The 21,507-nt window shown below is 36.5% G+C and overlaps 1 long non-coding RNA gene across 1 annotated transcript; it reads left to right on the top strand.

Annotated features, from left to right (window-relative positions):
- The first annotated feature begins 11,699 nt into the window (after positions 1–11,699).
- Positions 11,700–12,784, top strand: LOC139744080 (uncharacterized). The gene is made up of 3 exons (XR_011711805.1): positions 11,700–11,808; positions 12,028–12,120; positions 12,529–12,784. It is a non-coding gene; the product is annotated as an uncharacterized lncRNA (long non-coding RNA).
- Positions 12,785–21,507: the final 8,723 nt, after the last annotated feature.

Genomic DNA, 21,507 nt, shown 5'->3' with positions numbered 1-21,507 from the left:
GCGGCAGATATGTTACGTACACGACGCCAACTGGAGAGGAAGGGTACGTCATATTCTTTAACCCTTTGTGTGCTTTGAGATCCGATTCGCACAGGAAATGCCACAAAATTGTACACACTCTATAAAGTGCTGGTAGTGAAAGAATTTGTGTGTGTGTGTGTGTGTGTGTGCGTTGTGTGTTTTTCTTTTTCTACACAATCTTGGTAAATTCATGTGCCATTTCGATCAACGTCTTCTGGAGAAAAAATCCTGATTACATGAAAAAGTTATGAGAAAGATAGCAATGCAACTCGGTGTCTTCATATTTACAGCAGCTAGGAATACGTATGGGAGTACTGTTACAAATAATGCATACCTGCAAATTCATGCAGAAAGCATATGAAGAGTTTGTTTGCAAAAACCGATAAGTCCATATTTGTCAAATGGAGATATTTGCGATTAAAGGTCAAGAAAAATGAAGAGAATAATAAGAAATTTTTTGCCTCTTTTGACCAAAACTTCAAAAATGTACCTTTATATGTAGTGACCAATATATCATTTAAAAGGTATTATTTTGTACTTTATGAAAGAGACCGTACTTCAAAATCCTCAAAAATGGACTTATCGGTTTTTGCAAACAAACTCTTCATATATACGTGCGTGGAAAACTTCTGGTAAGATGTAAATGGCTCCGTAGAAATAAGTTGCTTTGTCGACACCTCCTAAACGTCCGATGGTGATATCGCTTTATTTTACCCCCGGCATGTATGCCGGAGGGTACTTTGGATTTAACACCTGCGTTATGCCGTCTCCGTCTCCGCCGCCGTCGCTGCCGCATCACTTTCTTGTGTGCACTCTACCGGCCACACAAATGTTTACAGATTTCCTTGAAATCTAAACCACAGAACGAGCTAAATCCATTCTTATTAAGTTTAGATATTTGTGATTAAAGCTGCTAAAAATATATAATAAAGAGAAAATGCAGGATATTCTTAATCATAATATGTTCTAGAATATCATAGAAGTTGTGATATTCTAGAATATTCTTGAATATTCCTCACCACAAGTGCGGTATCACTGGAAAGGTTTAATTTTGCCAGATCTGATGATAAACTTACTTTGAAATGTTTAGAAATAGCACTTAGCTTATTTTACAATAAAACTATTCATATTTAGACGACATACGACCTTACAGCCTATTTCAACCTTCAAAATATCATTATCATGTCAAACACAGATACAGGTATTTGGTTGACGCCAATTCAGTATTTGCACAATGGAGGTCGCAGAAGAGGCTACTGGATCAATTTCAGGCTGAAATGACACGCGTTGGTTGTCATGGATAAAGATGGGACATCAACGTGGGGCATCACGTGACAGACACGTGACAGTAAGAACTTCAGAAAGCGTTTACTTCTCGCTGACCATCGAGGCCGTGGACCTGTAACAGCGGCAAGAGCACTTTTATTGAAGTGGACAAAATTCAGGATGCGCAAGTTCCTCGTAGTCTGTATACCTTATGTGCTCAAAAGATCTTCAGAATTATATGGATATTACATGATATCTATTAGGAACTTCAGTCGTCACTATTTGAAACAAGCGACTCTTGTTATAACGAAATCTTTAGGACCGGCAGTTTCCTTTCGTTACTTTGAGATTTCCTTATATCTGTATATATTACTATTGTGTAATGATATCTGGATAACCTGGACCCTGAATTCTCCTGCGTTGTATCCGAAATTTCGTTACAACCGTGTTCGTATCAACGGAGTGCACTATATCACGGAAATTGATAGAAAAGAATAGAACGGAATTGAAAAGAGATCCCTACCAATTTCAGAAAGATATATTTGATGACTTCGAGACGTGCTGTTTGTTATAATGCTGGTATCAAAATGAAGTTGTAGGATTTCATAGAAAGTCGCTTTATGATACCTATATTTACACGATGTTTTAGTAATGTCGCTTATGTACTGTCTGTATTATCGTGCACAAGTTTACATTTTTTGGGCAGTTAGTTTCCGTGCTACTATCGCTCTATATCCCCTGATAGTAGCCAGTTAATTATCTTAATCATCGTCAAGTATTGAAAGGTCCTGAGTTTGTTGGCTACTTGGACATTTGTTTATGCAATGTACTGTAAATCCTTTGGCACTAACGTCGTTACTTCATTTAAAAAATTATATCTTATGAACACTTTGATAACTAGTAACAGTTATACATCACTCTGACAGCTATAAACATGTATGTACAGTAGTGGCTCATCGTTTTAGGTGGCGATACTTTCGTTTTGTGATACGTTTTACATACTCGGGCTATATCGAACTTTAGACTGTACTGAATTATGTACATTTTAAAAGATTCTCTTTCTCAAGTTGCTTTGTCAACTGTAATTTCCTTCTCTACGAGTTTGACACTTATCTCCTGTAGAATTAAGGCTCTTTCTGTTTAGCATGCATCGTATGAGAGAGTTGTAGGATGCCATTTTGGCAGGACCATGTTACGGCACATTTTGGTAGTTAAATTGCATATTTTGGTAAATTTCCAAAATGTGCAGTTACCAAAAAATGTGCCTAACCTGTTACGGCACATTTTGGTACCTGTACATTTTGGTAGATTTACCAAAATGTGCAGGACATTGACGGCACATTTTGGTAACTTTCTGCTCCTTACAATCATCACAAAACAAATTAAAACTGTATCGCCACCCATGACCCAGTATTATGAAAGTGCCATGGCAGCACAGGGACTAAATACATTGACATACATGTATCTATCCACAAAAAAAAAAAAAATCCTCCCCCTTCACAAAGTTACTATAGCACTGAACGCTAGTCCTGCCTGGAACAATTATTGATCACCTTTATTGATACTCTTACTCCTGGAATGCTAAATTTCGATCCTACCAATGCACTTGACCCACACTTACTTACAACTTTCGGACCCTACCCAGTAAGAATGATCCTCACCAAGTTTGATTGTCTGAAATCCGCTCACTGGTTCTGAAGAAGATAAAAATGGGTTTTCCCCCTTGCCCCCGTCTCCAAGAGGGATATCCTAGGCATTCCCATGCACAAATTATATTCTTCAGCTGTAAAGATACCCACGTACAACATCTTTCTTTTACCCAACCCCCTAAAGATGATCCCCACGAGGTTTGATTGAAATTCGCCCACTGCCTCTGAAGAAGATGAAAATGTGTTTTTTCCCCCTTGGCCCCCATCCCTCAAACTTTCAGCCCCATCTAGGGTCCCAAGGGGGCCCCTAAAAGCGAAACGCGATCGCAATATGAGCTGAAAAAAAAAAAAAAGATGTCTTGCCTGTCTTTACTGCTGGACCATAATCACCTTAACTCCTTGACCAAATCAACTCTCAAGCCCATCCATGGATTTTTCGTTCAGTTACCAAAATGTGCAGACTGTCCAACATGTGCAGGCAAATCCACTTTTAACTGCACATTTTGGTAACAGTTGATCCCGTCAGGTATAGGTGCACTATCGGCACATTTTGGTAACAAATTTCATTTACCAAAATGTGCAGTAACCAAAATGTGCCGTAACAGTGTGCTCAACAAGCTTTAACTTTCCAAGTACAAATGTCACATGTTCACCTATACAGTTGAGAGTTACTCGTGGTCTGTGCTTTCAGTGTCTTTTATTTTGATGTCCATTTCACATGGGTGAATTCAATACACCAGACATCACTGCATATGTATGTTTGTAGCATCACCAAGCATCACTGCAAGCATCACACCAAACATCACTGCATAATGTAGCATCGGAAAAAAATAATGGTATAAGGTCCATTCTTCACTATTAAATTTCACATTTTTTTCGAAATAATTATAATAATCTTTTACTCAAAGTTGTTCTCCTCTGTAAATGGAGCGAGTGACACCAATATAATGTATTATTTTTGCAAGTATACATGCATATTATATATGTAACTTTATTTGTATCGTTTGATATCATTTGCAAAGTTGTATCATTTCATATCGTTTGAAAAATTGTATGTATACGTTTGTTATATGTGTTATGTTTTGTTGGAAAAAGAGAAGAATGAAAACGAATGAAATGAATTGAGATGAATGGAACATCTACGGCGTTTCCCGTGCTTTTATATTGTGTAAATATATTTGAATAATCATCTTCATGCTGGAAAGGCTAATAATCAGTAAAGAATTATGACAAGTTTTGATCGTATATTCGGATGGGAGCATGCGATATGTCTATCTACGATTGCAGTGCTACAGATTTGAACAGGCTTAATGGCCGCCGAGCTTTCAGTCCTATAGGGAACCTTCATCAAGGCTACGTTAACAAACAAGATAAATCAAGAGTCTCCTTTATACAGCCTTACTCTGCTTGAAAACAATACTTGCACTATGGAGAGCTACATTGTGTGTGGAAAACACGTGAAATCATGAACTTGATAACTTTAAAAAGAAACATGAGTATATCTAAATATCGCACAGTAATAATGTTTCAACATTATGGTATATAACATACATATAATATTAAAACACATTGGCATAAGGATGATAGCAAGCTTTGCAATATCTTGGTATTGCTAGGTTTGTAATGAAAAAACAAAATAAAAGTGAAAATTCATATTGTATACAAATCTTATTGTTTACCTTCAGCTGATGTGGATGCTGGGCTTGGGTGTACGTGGGTGCTGGGTTGTGGGCTGTGTGTGTTGTGATTTCGTGTTTTCTTTGTATGGCGCGGGTCTATGTGTCATGACATCAGTGAGGCGGACTCTAGTCTATTCACGTCTATCCCGCATTTTTTTTTTTTTTTTTTGGGGGGGGGGGGGGGTGGGGTTTATCTGTCAGTGTATGATGAATATATATATATATATATATATATATATATATATATATATATAGATATGTGATTAAAGGTCAAGAAAAATAAAGAGAATAATAAGAAAATTTTTGCTTCTTTTGACCATAACTTCACAAATGTACCTTGATATGTAGTGACCAATATATCATTCAAAAGGTATCATTTTGTACTTTATGACAGAGACCGTACTTCAAAATCTTCAAAAATGGACTTATCGGTTTTTGCGAACAAACTCTTCATATATATATATATATATATATATATATATATATATATATATATAGTGCGAGATATAGTTCCCTACCCAAACGTGCGCGGTGCCTCATTGTTGGTTGCATGTAATACTGAAAGAAATTAGACTGAGGCGGACGTTGCTCTCGATCTTGAGTCTCCCTTTTATTCAGTCGAGCTTTCGGCCAGTCATCAGGCCATCATCAGGATCTACCATCAGGATAGTTATTATCTGAATAACCTGATGTGTCATATAATATGTAATGGAATTTCATATATTACCCATTTTCTGAATTATTTCCTTTATATACACAAATCAATCATTCAATTCAATACAAATATCCAATCTAGCCTCATCTCATCATCAAAATAGCATCATATATCCAGAAAATATATATGAATAGATTGTTATATCATAGTGCTGACATATAATAGCCATATTTTCTCATAATTCTAAGCATGACGATCACAAACAAAATCATATACATATATAATATGTTCATATGTCTATTTGCATTGCGTATATGTATACATACACACATACACACACATACATGAACACACACATAATGCTATATTCACATACCCACACACATACCCAAGCAAACACACACACACACACACACACAACTCCGGTTGATATAATACTATCTGAATCAACATATTTCTAATATTACCGAAATATAATCACCATTTGCGAACAAACTCTTCATATATATATATATATATATATATATATATATACTTATGAAGAGTTTGTTCGCAAAAACCGATAAGTCCATTTTTGAAGATTTTGAAGTATGGTCTCTGTCATAAAGTACAAAATAATACCTTTTAAATGATATATTGGCCACTACATATAAAGGTACATTTTTGTTCAAAAGAGGCAAATATTTTCTTATCATTGTCTTTATTTTTCTGACCTTTAATCGCAAATATCTCCATTTGGCAAATATGGACTTATCGGTTTTTGCGAACAAACTCTTCATATATATATATGTATATATATATATATATATATATATATATATATATATATAGAATGAAGCGTTTGTTCGCAAAAACCGATAAGTCCATATTTGCCAAATGGAGATATTTGCGATTAAAGGTCAAGAAAAATACAGAGAATAATAAGAAGATTTTTGCTTCTTTTGACCATAACTTCAAAAATGTATCTTTATATGTAATGACCAATATATCATTTAAAATGTATTATTTTTTACTTTATGACAGAGACCGTACTTCAAAATCTTCAAAAATGGACTTATCGGTTTTTGCGAACAAACTCTTCATTTATATATGGGTGCGAATTTTGAACGATGTGCATGTACAATAGCCAAATTTCGTACCTTATGACACTCTTTCCCTTAGAACACACCATTATGATCTAAGACACATGCAGTTTCTTTCATGTCATCGCAAAGTCTGGTAAATTTCCATCAGGCAATGTATGGGTTGGTTTTCTTTTGACGGATATTTGCATTTGACAAGGACTTATTTTCGCAATAATTTCTGATTTTCTAACCTAACGATGTGCCTTTTAAAGGTACGTGACATCTATTATCTGGCCGTGTTCTGGACCTGACATATCATGGTAGTGTACCATGGAATTATAAGAACTCTATGAGTGCGTATCAAATTACAGAGAATGATTGAAATATCAAAGTCCTAAACAGACGAACATCCGTGATGCTTCTATCTCTATCGCTGATGCAAATTCTACTTTGTTGTCCCAACTGTAGTATCTATACGAAAATGTGGTATACCATCTAACGTACATATCCTGCACAAATTGTATGTCTGCTGGCTGTACATGGGACGTAACATTCTTTTATGCAAGGTTATACTCAGTTTTCGCCACGGACGCGCGTCCGCTATTTACTAATAAAGATCGTAGCCCATTAAACGTTATTGACGATATTGTTCTCAATCGTAATCAACTGATCAGCCTCATGGTAATATGTATGTTTTGAGTTTTTGACCATCCGTTGCTAAATGCGCACCGAAATTACATTTTTAGACGAACCTTCGGGAAAAAAAAGAAAAAAAAAAACGTCCGTGATGATTAAAACGTTATCGAATTGGCACCAACTTCCTTTGATGGCGGAAGTACATTTTACCTCTGGCTCTCCATCCGAGGAGCTGCATGCCATGTTTGGGGCGGACTGGGGCTCTGCTGCAGTTTTTGGACCATACGATTCACCGAAAACCACGGAAACAGTGCATATTTTCTCTGAAAATCCACCTCCTACTCCGTGTCTGAACAATACACATGTTGAATTGGTGTCAAATTTCTAATGATCTGCATCGAAAATGGCTTTTGAACATTTTGAATGAGATAGCACGGCTACTGAAATCCGTCCTGGAGCATGATCCTAGCGGTAGAACGAACGTCCGTGAAAATTTTAGCGAACGTCCGTGACGTAAACAATCCGACAGACAAGGATAACTTGTCTTGAAAGTGTCCTTTATTCTTTATAACTGTCAGCTCAAATAACGAAAAGTAAAGTTTTACAAGGTAAACAATAAGATTAGAGCAATAGTTTCAGAATTTTTAAGGCATTATGTGACCATGATGAACAAACAACTCAAATTTACTTGCAATGTTATGCTTGTATTACCTTTAATTATATAAATGCAGCTAAACATTAAAAACCAAGCTATAGGAAACTGGACTTTTGCTTAATCTGTAATTTCTCCGCACCTAAATCTCTTTCTGATGATGTTTTGGAGACAATTGCTTTGTAATAGGTTCTGAAAGTTTCGCTCACGGACGTTCGGTCCGAGAAAGGACATTTCTGATAATTTAAGGAGATTACCTTAGGAAGTAGGGATCCACTGTTGACTCGCTGCACGTCAGTCAAAACAACAATCAGAATGTGAGCTGTTTGAAATTTGGTGAGCCATGTTCAATTTGGGAATCGACAAGGGCGCCATCTATCGTCTAGTTATCTACCAATGCAGTTGTTTGCGTGAGGCAGTGACTGATCTCTATTATAGAGACAGTGTTGTAGGAGCTGTTCGTTTTGATTACAGAATGGACCTCCACCATTGATTCCTAACAGTTGCATGTAGCAAATGAGTATATGAATATAAGAACGACCCAAGTCCATGGAAGACCATTTCGAGTAAACTAAAAAAACTTCATATCTTTTTTATTTGTCCAATAATATTCTATTTAACTGTGATGGGAAGGCAACATTGTATATACAAATTAGAACATATATTATTATGACAATTACCATTTACATTAATTGTGGAGAGGCCATTTTGTGTGGTGGACTTGGGTCGTTCTTTGATTCATATACATGATATTCTGCTATAGAGATGAGAGAAGGATGAGAGAGGGCGCTATTATATGAATGTAAGAATGACCCAAGTCCTTCATTCTTACATTAATATAAGATTTAACTCATTCATTTCAGGCACTTCCAGGGGTAATTAGGATTTATCATTTATACACAAGATGAGTCCATGCATAAACTACAATTTTCCATGTCAAACTGAATTTGGCCAAAAATTGGACTTGGGTCGTTCTTATATTCAGGTCTTCAAATGTTCTTTATATAAAAATAAAATCATCCAAAAGAAAATTGAAGACCTGAATATAAAAACGACCCAAGTCCAATTTTTGGCCAAATTCAGTTTGACATGGGAAATTGTAGTTTATGCATGGACTCATCTTGTGTTTAAATGATAAATCGTAATTACCCCCGTAAGTGCCTGAAAGGAATGAGTTAAATCTTATATGAATGTAAGAATGAAGGACTTGGGTCATTCTTACATTCATATTATAGCGCCCTCTCTCATCCTTTATTTTCATTGAAATTTTACAACGTCCAACCTAGTTAGTTTCCCGTTATCATCTCAGTCAAGTCATCATTCTTTTTTACATAAGTCCTCCTTCTAATTATGTCCCTGTTTGTGTTCTAAATATAACGATGTGTTTATTCTCTCTTTCTCTTGCATTCTTACCAACATAATTACGTATAAGAAATGTTTTGCATTACATTCAATCCAGCTTGTATTTTATCACTTATTTTACATTATTGAATCTAAATTGCTTGCGTCCACGATGGCACGTGCTGTATTTTTTCCCTTTTTCTTCTTGTTTTTCTCTTTTTTCTCTCTTTTTTTTCCTTATCTTTCTTTTTCCCTTCCCAATCAATCATCTTGATGTCAGTTGACATCGGTTCGTTTATTTTGTTTTATATTGCTGTCTTGTGAATTTTCTGAGGGTTCCATATCGTACAAGCTCTGCTTCTTAGTGGGACCCTCCACTTCCATCCTCATCCTTAGTTGACTTGTATTATACGCTTTATGTATATATTAACAAAGATGTAATCGCATCTACTTCTCATTTTCATATGTACCTTGTCAAATTATGTTCTGCAAGTATTACAAATATCCTGTACATATGCAATGTATATAATTTCTTTGTTTATTTGATGGAAGTGAAAATAAAGTTGAATCTTGAATCTTGAATCCTTCTCTCATCTCTATAGCAGAATACCATGTATATGATTCAAAGAACGATCCAAGTCCATCACACAAACTGGCCTCTCCGCAATTAATGTAAATGTTAATTGTCATATTAATATATGATCTAATTTGTATATACAATGTTGCCTTCCCATCACAGTTAAATAGAATATTGTTAGACAAATAAAAAAGATATGAATTTTTTTTTACAGTTTACTCGAAATGGTCTTCCATGGACTTGGGTCGTTCTTATATTCACATACTCAATTGTATTAAAAAATAATTTCTTTAAAATAAAACAAAGTACCTAACCTATTGCTTACCTCTGATAACTCTAAATTGCATGTTGGTTTCGATATCTTTATTCATAATCTGCATAATCTGTATGTGAGGATGGGGGGGGGGTGGGTAGAGTGCGTGGTAAGCAATGCAGCTTGGAATCTGTGTATAGAGAGTATCCTAATAAAAGAGAAGATTACTATTGGAGGAAGACTGAGAAAAAAGAGAAAGACTTAGACACAAACGGGCGGAAAAAAGGGAATACAATCTTGATGAATCATTCAATAGATTGTTTGTCTACGATCACCTCCAGAATTTTTATCTGGAGATGTTGGATACCAATGTAATTGTTCTATTATCAGGCATGATTTATTCTATATAATCATCATACATTCTGCTCTAGGTCACCAACACCCATCTTGTTTCACGGCGAGTATTTTGACGTGGAATTATACCGCCATTTTGAGTTGGTGTTCAAAGGGAAATACACTCATCCTATGCAGAATCAGATAGCTTGTATACGAGGAAGTTGATAGACTCATCATACACGAATCTGATTACAGTGCTAACCATACTAGCCCCAACACTGTTGCTTTCTGAGTAAACATGAAGAGACGTGTTGCTAATGTGTTATGATAGGAAACGAATTTTCAATACTCATTATGCGTTGATATTTGAGCTCCCTCCAAACCAACAGACACCAGTTACATGACACAGTGCTTGCTTTTCTACCAATTGCTCTAGATGAAACATGAAACCTATCATTCCATATCCTGTCTTCTTTTCTCAGTGAACGTCTTAAAAAAGGAAATCTAACCTATAATTGTGTGTGAATCTTCGTGTTTGTGTGTGTGTGTGTGTGTGTATTATGACATCTATATCGAATTTGATATCACTTTTGTATAAATGGTATGATTTGCCTAAAATGCTTTATTGTATGTCAGTAAAAAATAATGTGATTAAGCAACACTTGTGAGAAAAATCTGCTGCAACTACTTATTTTTATGCGTACTAGTTTCTTTGTGAAAATGAAGCTGATATTGAAGGCAATTCAGATAAAGAATAATCATAAAAAGGTGTGTGTGTGTAAGTGTGTGTGTGCGTGAAGATGTGGACAGGGATGAGTTTTAGGTGGGTAGAATGAGTTGTGGTTAGGGTGGATTTAGGGACATGGGTAATGATTTTGATGTTTAAAAAAAGAAAAAAAAATCTAAGCATGTTTTTTTTTTTTTTGGAAAACTTCCTGTTTAGTGCAGGGGTTTGTGTCACATTGTTCTTTCATTTGTCTATTTGGTGAGGCCTAGGCAGAAGCTTTTCAGTTTGATCATGCTGATCAAGGTAAATATTTGTCCTCGCTTGGTTGTGAAAAAAAAAAGATGGTGACATCAAACGAAATTCTGATAAAAACATCATTAGAGAGTGTATGTGTCACAGAGTGTGTGTTGATTAGGTTGAAATACATAGACGGAAAAGACACCTAAGCAGCCAAGGTTCCATTGCGTTCTATTTGAAACCAGGATGTATCAATGACACCACGGATAAGTACGCACACGCACCGTCTCAGAACAAACTATTGAAACAATACCATCTCGCCCCGCTTAGAAATAGTTCCGTGAGATAAAGACCAGAATGAATAAGACATTAAAAAAAGACAGTGTTACTTTATATCATTTAGAAATGTGTGTGTGTTTTTTTTATTAGATATAAACAAAGTTTTTGATTCTGCTTAGAACATTCGTAGGGTTGGTGAGCAGGAATAGTTCCGGAGAGAAGCATACAAGTCTTGCGCGGATTGATACAATTAACGACTGACTAGTGCTGTCCACGGGTTGGATATAGGACAAACACTCACCCTTGCACATTGGCCTATTTAAAGCATGCTGTCCTATCCTGTAGGTCGTTAGTGCCAAGCTGACCATAACATACGAATTGGAACTTCGACGAATTTCCTTCAGCATCGTCAACACAACAATCTTGTGTCTTAAAGGTGATGTCATAAATGGCTGTTTTCTTTTTCTTGCAAAGAAAATATATTATTTGGTATGTTATCACTTCTACCCTTCAATTAATGTTTTAGCTGTTTGGTTTAATCACGCAGACTGAATGTCATGACTTTACTATTTAATATCATTGCAGCTTGAATTACTGACGATGAAATTCAATGTTCATTGGTTTTTGTTTTTTGTGGTTTTTTTTTGCCTTTTAGATTGACAAATCTTTACGAAGATGCTGGAGATGATGACTGACCGAAGAATGTTGTTCGTTCTTGGAATGTTTTTCTTCGCCATTCACAATGCTGGTAAGCTATTTACATAGTGCACATACTGCAGTCTCCTTGTTCATCGTACCATAATGATTCCATTAATGTTTAATGAAAGATAGATTGATTTAGAATTGTTATGCCTTCATAAGTATAAATTAGATTTCTCTTGACATTGCTAGGAAAATTTGAAATCCAATACAGTATAATGGAAATAGAAAAAGGAAGATTTAGATGTGTATAATGGAAAACTTAGATTGGTATGATGTATATTGTCTTATAATCATGAAACGACATATTCGTCGGTAAATGCAATGAATGTTATGCAGAACATTGAATGATTTTGTAATGTTACTTGTCAATTCAAATGAGAATGTTAGTGTAACAACATTTCTAATATTATTGGTTCCACTAATTTCTGATGCCGTTTTCATATTGTTCATGCAGGCGGTACCAGTGTGACATTAGAGGTGCCAAATCCTCTAACACCAGACCAGGAAGTTACAGCTGTGTGCACAGGCGAGGAAGTGTTTGGAGCTGAAGACGCAGTCTGGTATCTGAATGGCGTTAGGATAACAAATGGCGTACAGACGACCAGTTCTGTGAATAGGCTGCTTCAATATGAAATAGAGGGTCTGAAGAATACATGAAACAAGGTGTCATTGTAACACATTTTTATCATTGTGTCGATATAGACATTCATTTCGTCAACAACATATATTGATTCCAAAATCTCTAACAGCTTTAGCGATATTTTAACATTAATGTTACGATTTTGTTACCATTTTCTGCCCTCTACCATGCCAACCTATTCTTGGAACTTCACCAAGGTAAACTTGATGTTTTACCGGCTTGTGACGTCAGATGACGAGGGGGAGATCCCTCCTCCACATCTGGAAGGGATTACTACCCTGATGAAAGTGAAATGAAACAAAAGAACAAGAAGAAAAAAAAAAGAAAACTCCCGACATTCCCTTTCCTCATTAAAAGAAAATAAACTTTCTTTGAGTCATATTTTTGCAGCCGTACTTAAAAGCTACAATAACACATCTAAAGCCACCTTACATATGTATTGCAACTTACACATACGCGTGCACTCACGGAAATATGACATATTATACTAAAATTTTATATTGATATTATGTACAAAACTGCTGATTGTTAATGTTACCGTACAAGGAGTATCAGGAAAGTTGAGGATAACACTTGTATATCTATAATGCTCCAATCAAGAACCATTTTGTTGTCTTATCTTAAAGTAAGTCCATCATCAGATAGAGCAAAAACAAACAAACAAGCAACAACTTTCGCTTGATACCTTACTTGTTACATACAGTACAGGGTATAAAGAAATGCCATATAATGCAACATTTTCTTATTTGTTTTGACAACTTTATGCGCAAATATATCACTATAATTAATTATCATTTAAAAGGTGTCATTTTGTAATTCATGACAGAGACCGTGCTTCAAAATCTTCAAACATGAACTTATCGGTTTTTCCAAACAAACTCTTCAATTGCAAATAAAAAAATACATAAACGCACTTTCTAAGGCAGTGTCATACCAATACACGCAAGAATAATTGCACCCTTATTGCATTGACTGAAATATGAATTTTGGCATTCAGAACAAAAATAGGATGTTCAGTTTAATTTCATAAATTAATGAATTTGCACACCCAGAGAAAGACACCCAAACACGCACATACACACTCAGCAACACACAGACACACGCCACAAACACATGCAAATCCAACAGCGCTTATCGGCGGTTTCTGTTTTAATTTTTTATCGGCACGACGTCTATTATAAACACAATGTATGCAACTGATATAACTGCCATGAACAAACAAAACAAAAACAAAAAACTTCAAAGCGGATGTGATTCATGCAATGCCAAGGTCCCAGTCTCTTCCGGATGATAACATTGTACCCTGGCTAAAGACGGAAGTGCACTCTGCCACACATATTATACAGCTCTCTTTCATTTCTCTCCTACGATTTTATCTTCAGCATTTCTGCCATTAAATGTTGGGTAAAACGCGCAGGATATATTTATGAAGGGATAAGCATGAACATCGCTGGTTAGGAGTACTTCTACAAACCAGAAATGAAGACAGATTCACGTCAATCATCATCCCGGTGGAAGACAGCCTTGCAGGCAGAAACTGGATGGCTGCTCAGCAGACGCCCTACGATATTATATCCTAGAATGACCTGATGAATTTCTCAAAATGGAATCTCACTGGAATGGAGCCCCTGATTGGGACACTCGTGTAACAATGTAAGCAATAATTCGACAAACCTGCCTTTTTGTTGGAATATACATCCAGCAAGATCATGTTTAACGCTACGAAAGAGCTGTCAAGTTTCGCCATGCTAATATGCATTGTCTATGCGTTGACATGTCACACTCATTGTGAATCAATCTCTGGTGTATCAACACTCTATATTTTATAGGATGTAGACATTAAGTCGCTCTGGTATGTGTAATTTATCATCTTTATTCTTTTACTTGAGAATCTCCTTTATCTGAAAATCGCCATAACAATGGAATATTTTTTAGATTTTCGCTTTTACACAGTATTCGGAACTAACAGCATTGTTCTACCTCAGACACCACAAAACGGGCAAATTTTACCAATTATCGATAGTTGTCATTCGTATTTCTCCTGTTAGATGTTCCTAAATACTTCGGACAAACCAAAACAGTAAAGGTTAGACTATTGAGTGCATTTTATTTGTCTTCACTCCAGTACAAGTAAGATTAACGAGGAGTAACCTCAAGACGGAAATGAAGTGGAACCCAGATTGGCCAAAATTAAGCAGTTTTCCTTTGTAAATCATTAAAGAAACTCCCAAATCACACCGTATGACTTCAGAAGGAGGGAAAGAGGTTTATTCGCTCAGAGATGACTTTTTAAATGTTTTCTCTACGATGAAAAAATATAATCCAATGACTTATTTCACGAAGTTTTAGGACCACGACATTTGACTGACACAATCCCACCAATAGCGGTTTGTCTAGTGGAAATAGAGTTAACCGAATTCATATTCACCTTATCACACAGTGCTCGAAATCAGACACCTTCAATTCGTTATCTTGTAAATATGTATAAACATGGCATTTGGAGTTAAAACGATGAAAACATTTTCCCCAAAGCTGGAAAATGCAGTGCGTAATTGACGAACTGATTCTGCCACTGATTAGTGTGGCTTCATGTTGTCGTCCCATGCGGTGACATTTGTATTACGTTGAACTTGATTTCCGAAATGGATTCTGGAATATATGTAGCTAATCAAGCTTTCAGGACCGAAATATGTTTTTATACCGACGTTACCTCTTGAAAGAATAACTCTTATCGATTTAACATTGACTTCCGTAGAAATTATCTCTTATATTTCTCATGGAATGCCAAAGATAAAAACTATCAAAAAAATTAATCCGTTTGTCTAATACTTTGAATTATTTACCACTTTTTCAGACTCTGATATGTATAAACATAAACTCATTATGTTCTAACTTAAAGGGACATTTGGTGGTACTGAGGATGAAAAGTGAAACAATATTATGGTTCCAAGAATGTGGGACTTTTAAGATCAGACATCACGGACATAGCATATGCGGCAATCTCATTTGAAGAGGGAAGATAACTTTATGCTTTGAATGGACTGTCTACGGTATACCTAGGGTGACCGTGAACAATTTAGCATCACATACATTTGCTCTCTGAAACATTTCTTTGTGATAACAATAAATTGAATTAATTTACCATGGACATTTGGAGGAACACAAGTGATGTGTAAAGAAAAAAATGGGGAAAAGCCTTGTAAATTTGAACATTCTTTTTCTTCCCAAATATCGAGAATCTCACTAAAGCAAATCTTTCCTAGAATTAGCCCAGACGATGAAAACAGATGTAAGAGAAAAGGAGTAGAACGTGTTTGCTCGTTTCCTTCACTGCTAGAAAGCAGAAATGGCTTTTGTCAGGAAAACTTGCTTACATAAATGAGAAAAAATACCAAGTAATCACGATTATTTCTATTTCATACCACTTTGTCACAAACAAATAAAAACTGCCTTTTAAATTGTTTATCATTTCTAATGTGAACACAGTCATTCCAGTTCTAAATCCTGTAAAACCATGGAAATAGTATCTCTAAATTAAAAGGATGCTAGACTCTTTGAAGTACTTCAACATCCAAATAACGCAGAAATACGACAATAATTAGGCATATTCAACGAGATATGGAATTACCAAAAAAAAAAAATCACCTATAACGAAGACAGCATCACATGCATTTCGACCGAGGGAGATTTGAGGAAGTCTGACGTTCAGCGATTCCGACAAGAATATTTGAATATGATCTTGAACAAGTTAAATAATATTCTTATTTCTCCAGGACGGAAGTGAAATAAGCTTATCCTACATTATTTTCGATAAAGTCAAAATAATCAAATACCTTTCACGAAATAACATCGCGAATCATATCATTACAAAATGTGTTTAGTTTTTTTTTATGTCAAAATGCAATTGACTTTTTAATAGATCTTTCGACTTCTACGGCCATGACTCAATTTGACTATGATAGAAGATTCGAAGTTTCTACCTGTTGCTATGAAAAATGGCAGATTGTGCTACTCCCATGTCGGTCTGCCTAAATGATTTCCAGGGCACCCACTGCTCGAGGCCATGTGATGGCAAGACTGGTAAGTAACATGATTCTTCTGGCATCATTCCAGATTTAACTTTCAAAAACATATACTCATGATTATGTTGAATATGATGATTGAACAAATTTAGAACTCTTCTAGTCCTTTCATTTACGTTTTTTTCTGACTCTCTGACTGTCTCTCTCTCTCTCTCTCTCTCAATATATATATATATATATATATATATATATATATATATATATATACTGTATATATAATATATGTGTATGTGTGTGTAACATATATAGTTATTCCCCTTATTCAGTTATTTCACTTCTTCTCTAAACCCTCTTTACTCGTGGCAGTGAGATCACATGCGAGGGAGTGAGTATGTTACCCTTGAAAAAAACTGCGCGACCCGAACACGGTAACCCTTCGGGTCGCGCAGAATGACGACTGGGTATTATCTCTGCCTATCGCAAACGGACAATATTACACTGATAAAAAAGTGACCTATCCCCTATCCTGCCCTGATCTAGTCTACGGTGAAGAATAGGGGTAGCAATTGCACTCTATTGTTTATTCAAAGTAATATCTTGTGTGGAGATTGTAAGGTGGCTGATTTTGAGGATCTTTCATTAATTTGATACTCCTTTGTTGTTGTTGTTGTTGTTGTTGTTGTTGTTGAACATGCCATGTCTTTTGAAACTAAACGTTTTAATGATATTCCACCTTTACCAATCATCATCAACATCATTACGATTCATTTAGTCTGCATATTTTGTTTCTGTTCTTAGTGCGCCTCATTGGAGGGGCTGATGAGAGAGAGGGCCGAGTAGAGATTTTCTGTGACGGGCAGTGGGGCACGGTGTGTGACGACGGATGGGACATGAAAGAAGCACACGCCGTGTGCAGACAGCTTGGTTATACCTCGGCTGCATTGGTGTACGACAGGGCGCACTTCGGGCAGGGTTCCGGTCCCATCTGGCTTGATGACTACACCTATTGCCCGACTGGGAACGAGAGTTCTCTCCTGGAGTGCTTTAGATATCCGTGGGGCTGCTTTGAGGACGTGTATTCATGGTCTTGTGGACATGACGAAGATGTGGGAGTGCGCTGCGAAGGGGAACGTAAGATGAGTCTTGTTTTAAGCTAAATATCCGTCTGCTGTTTCTTGAATGATAACAATGATAATCAGTACAAGAAATAGTTGTATGATGTTAGAGCATGCAATTTGTTAAACTTTCAAAGAAAACGTGTACACACATAACAGTATATGCATGGTGAAAATGCTATGTGTTTTATGCAAATGGCACAATACTATAAGGAGAAGACAGGACGCGTAACCTGATGGAGTTCACATGGAAGCGAAAAGGTAAAGCTAAAAAAGGGCAAAAAGTGAACAATAATCAGTCTGGAAGGAAAGCTTTTACGGAAATTCTGTAATGTCCCTTTAATCCATTCACTGATATATTTATGTATTTCTTTTCGTTTCTTTTGAACCCAACACTCACCATCCCAAGATATGATGACAATAGTATAGTTATGCACGAAGCAATAATGGTATTGCACAATTTACACAAATCGTTCAGCCATTCATTGTATGACAATGGACACGCTCCTCTTCATTTATTTTCTTAAATCCTTGCCAGCCGATTTATTGCGCTAAAGCCCCTTTTCTGTTTGTTTATTTTATGCGTGTCAGCTGATAAAACTCGAAAGGGGAACGAGAAAACACCTATTGAGGTACAGTCAAACTTGCCTTAGCGGCCACCTGTCTATTGCGGCCACCTGTCTACAACGGCCACTGAAAAATCCACCGAGAGAAAAGCCCTGTTAAAGGCTCTGTGTATAGCGGCCACTTGTCTAACGGGGCCAGCGGCCACAAATTTTGTTTCTCGCGGTAGATTTTAACCTGTCTATCGCGGCCACAAAGCCGGTAATTCAGCGTGTTTTTCTGATTTGTGGCCGTGCCAGTCATTCATAGGCAACGTTCAGTGATCATCACCGCTGAATTCATCACTTATTCAGTCATAATAATGCGCTAGTGTTAAGCTTTCTTCACGATTGTACAACATGCTACTGTGCAACAATATCACAAACACCGGCACTGTTCAATATTGCATGAAACACATGTGTGCATACTTACGCATGTACATGTACACTAAGTACTTATAGATGTATACAATGATACATGTACATGTACATGTATAGGCAATGCACACATGTAGTTGGATAACCTGTCTATAGCGGTCACCTGTCTATAACGGCCACTTTTTTCTTCTCCCTTGGGTGGCCGCTATAGATAGGTTTGACTGTATTTTCATTTGTTTTTGCTTGTCGGCTGATTAAACCCGGAGGTGGTATGTAAATTCTTGGCGCCACCCTTCCCCACCCCACCCCCCCCCCCCCCCTTTACGAAATTCCTAGACTCCCTGAACAAAGTGACACTTATAAGGTGTTTACTGAGGTAAATATGAATAATATGACAGCCCGGCTGAAGGACCGCAAAAGAACGCGAAGACCAAGTTACACTTTTCTACATAGTTTGGAGAGTGCGATCTATGCTTTAAAATGATATATAAATTCTTTGAATTGTATCATCCTATCCCTTTCAAAAGATGATGTATATCAGAGAGAGTTGTGGGGTGCAGTTTCATAGAAAATTGAAAAAAAAGAAGATTCGATGATTACGGTAAACTCAGGTGTGTTGTGTAGGCCTTCATCAATATAATCATCACTGAAAATCAGCGTGAAAGCAGCGCTAGTCAGTATTCCAGCAAAAAAAAAAAAGAACAAAAAAAGAAAAATGCTGATATCTTGATTTTGGTTTTGGTTGTCAATTGCGAGTAATCTTATATTTCTAGTAATCATATTTTGGTTCATCACAGAAAATTATAATGAGTGACGGTTCATTATCCCGCATACCCAAAGAATATCAATATCTATAAGAGGATTTAATCATTAATCAGCGTGTGGTCGGTCGGGCGGTTGAAGGGTCCTTTGCAAATTTTGCGTCGGGAACTCTTTCTACAGTTTTGTAGATGTGTAGGACATGCTCTTTTTTTGGTATTGCCTATGTTTGTCGAGAAAGCGTTCCCAAGGTAACCATAATTTTCCCAAAAGCCTTGTAGAGTGAGCTACTTTCACAGTTACTATCTGAGCAATTCATTTCATATTTGGTATGAAAATGATCTATAGGCGTAGTTATGTCAGTCAAACGTTGTGTTTTACCCGACAAGGCGTTGCCATGGTAACGGTATATTTTCTCGAAAATCTCATGGACCTAAGTACGTCCACAATTTTGAAACAATTGAACTCACATTTGGTGTACATTATGACAATGAGGTGTTGATAAGCAAAACATCTTTAGTTTTAAGGTTGTTAGATAAAGTGTTGACATAGTTACCTAATTTCCCGGAGCGGACTATACTTCCACAGTAAAAGCAATTTGTTTCAAATTCAGTTTGTACGGCCTATAATGATATCTAGGCGTAGTTCTGCATGACACTCCTTTTGTTCAAATGTGACCGTGCACCTCAAAACGAACATAAAGTCGCACACACTGATTTTGCGTGAGGACTGAAAATAAGTGAAATGGGTCAACCTAGCCGAACCTTTCTTTTTCATATTTTCTGAAAGAGTGGGTCTTCTGTTACATTATGCTAAAATTTGGTATCATAAAACGGGCAGAAATGTGTTTTTTCTTTAGCAGTTTATCTCGAACATTTTCGGTAGTATAGTGTGATTAGGTGTGTCTTTAGAATCCCTTTCTCATTTCTGAAAAACCTTGTCCACACTCTTCACTTTCAACTCTAATAACTTTTGAAAGGATAGTGCTACTGCTTTGAAAGTTGGCATTAATTATGGACAGAATGTGTTAATGAGGTATATTTATTTCAGTTTAATCTGATAATCTCTTCATTGTTGTACTCTGGTGGTTTACTTCCTGTTCTTTGTCCCATTCATCGCACAGCCAGCACGGTTTGGTAAAGATTAAGCGCTTGAATAGACACTGTAATTCAGAGCCTCTTTTCTCAGTTCACACTTTTCCTGAGTTTGAGCTGTCTTTCCAATATTTAGATAGGTTAGGAGAGTCCATTTGATTTGAGTTATACATTATTTTAAAGCTTAAAGTCTGCTCTTTCAGAATATGGTCTTCACTAAAAATTCATGTCTGGCGACTTTTTGTTAGTTTTGTGATGCACGGTCACAATTAATACACACGTAATTTAGGTATGTCCTGTGATTTTGATGTGATTTTGATGTAATTTTGTTCTACGCCATTTGACATGTTTACATGTATATATACGAAAGTGGGTCCTACATAATCGCCCGTTTGTCCCGTCTCGTCGGCCTCAACTCCGGCCTACCAACAAGCAGGCTAATGCTGATACCTTAGCTTAGCCGAGCTTCTGCCCCAAACACACCGTCGGTGACATCCCCTAATCCCTCCAAATGTCCATATTTGTTGCTTTCATCACTCCTAGTTTCAAGATTACTCTTGTCTCCATCCTCATCGACTCCAAAAGTGATGTCAAGATCGTCTAAAGCAATTTTTCGTCAATAAAAGTATCAGATTAATTTAACTTCATTCACCGTGACTCAAAAATGAATGCAAACTCATATGCAAACAGCGGGTGCGATTTACACCAGGGGAATTTGTCCTTAGACAAGTAAGTGACTGAATTCTAGAAGAATTCCGAGGCCGTGAGTGAGGGAGAATTGACCTTTTTTGCAGCCTCCTGTACTATTTTTTTTTTTTTTTTT

Source organism: Diadema antillarum, unplaced genomic scaffold, assembly GCF_040938485.1.
Source record: "Diadema antillarum isolate AM-2024a unplaced genomic scaffold, OU_Dant_1.0 seq00001135_RagTag, whole genome shotgun sequence".
Taxonomy (NCBI): domain Eukaryota; kingdom Metazoa; phylum Echinodermata; class Echinoidea; order Diadematoida; family Diadematidae; genus Diadema; species Diadema antillarum.
This window is presented reverse-complemented; position numbering and strand designations above follow the sequence as displayed.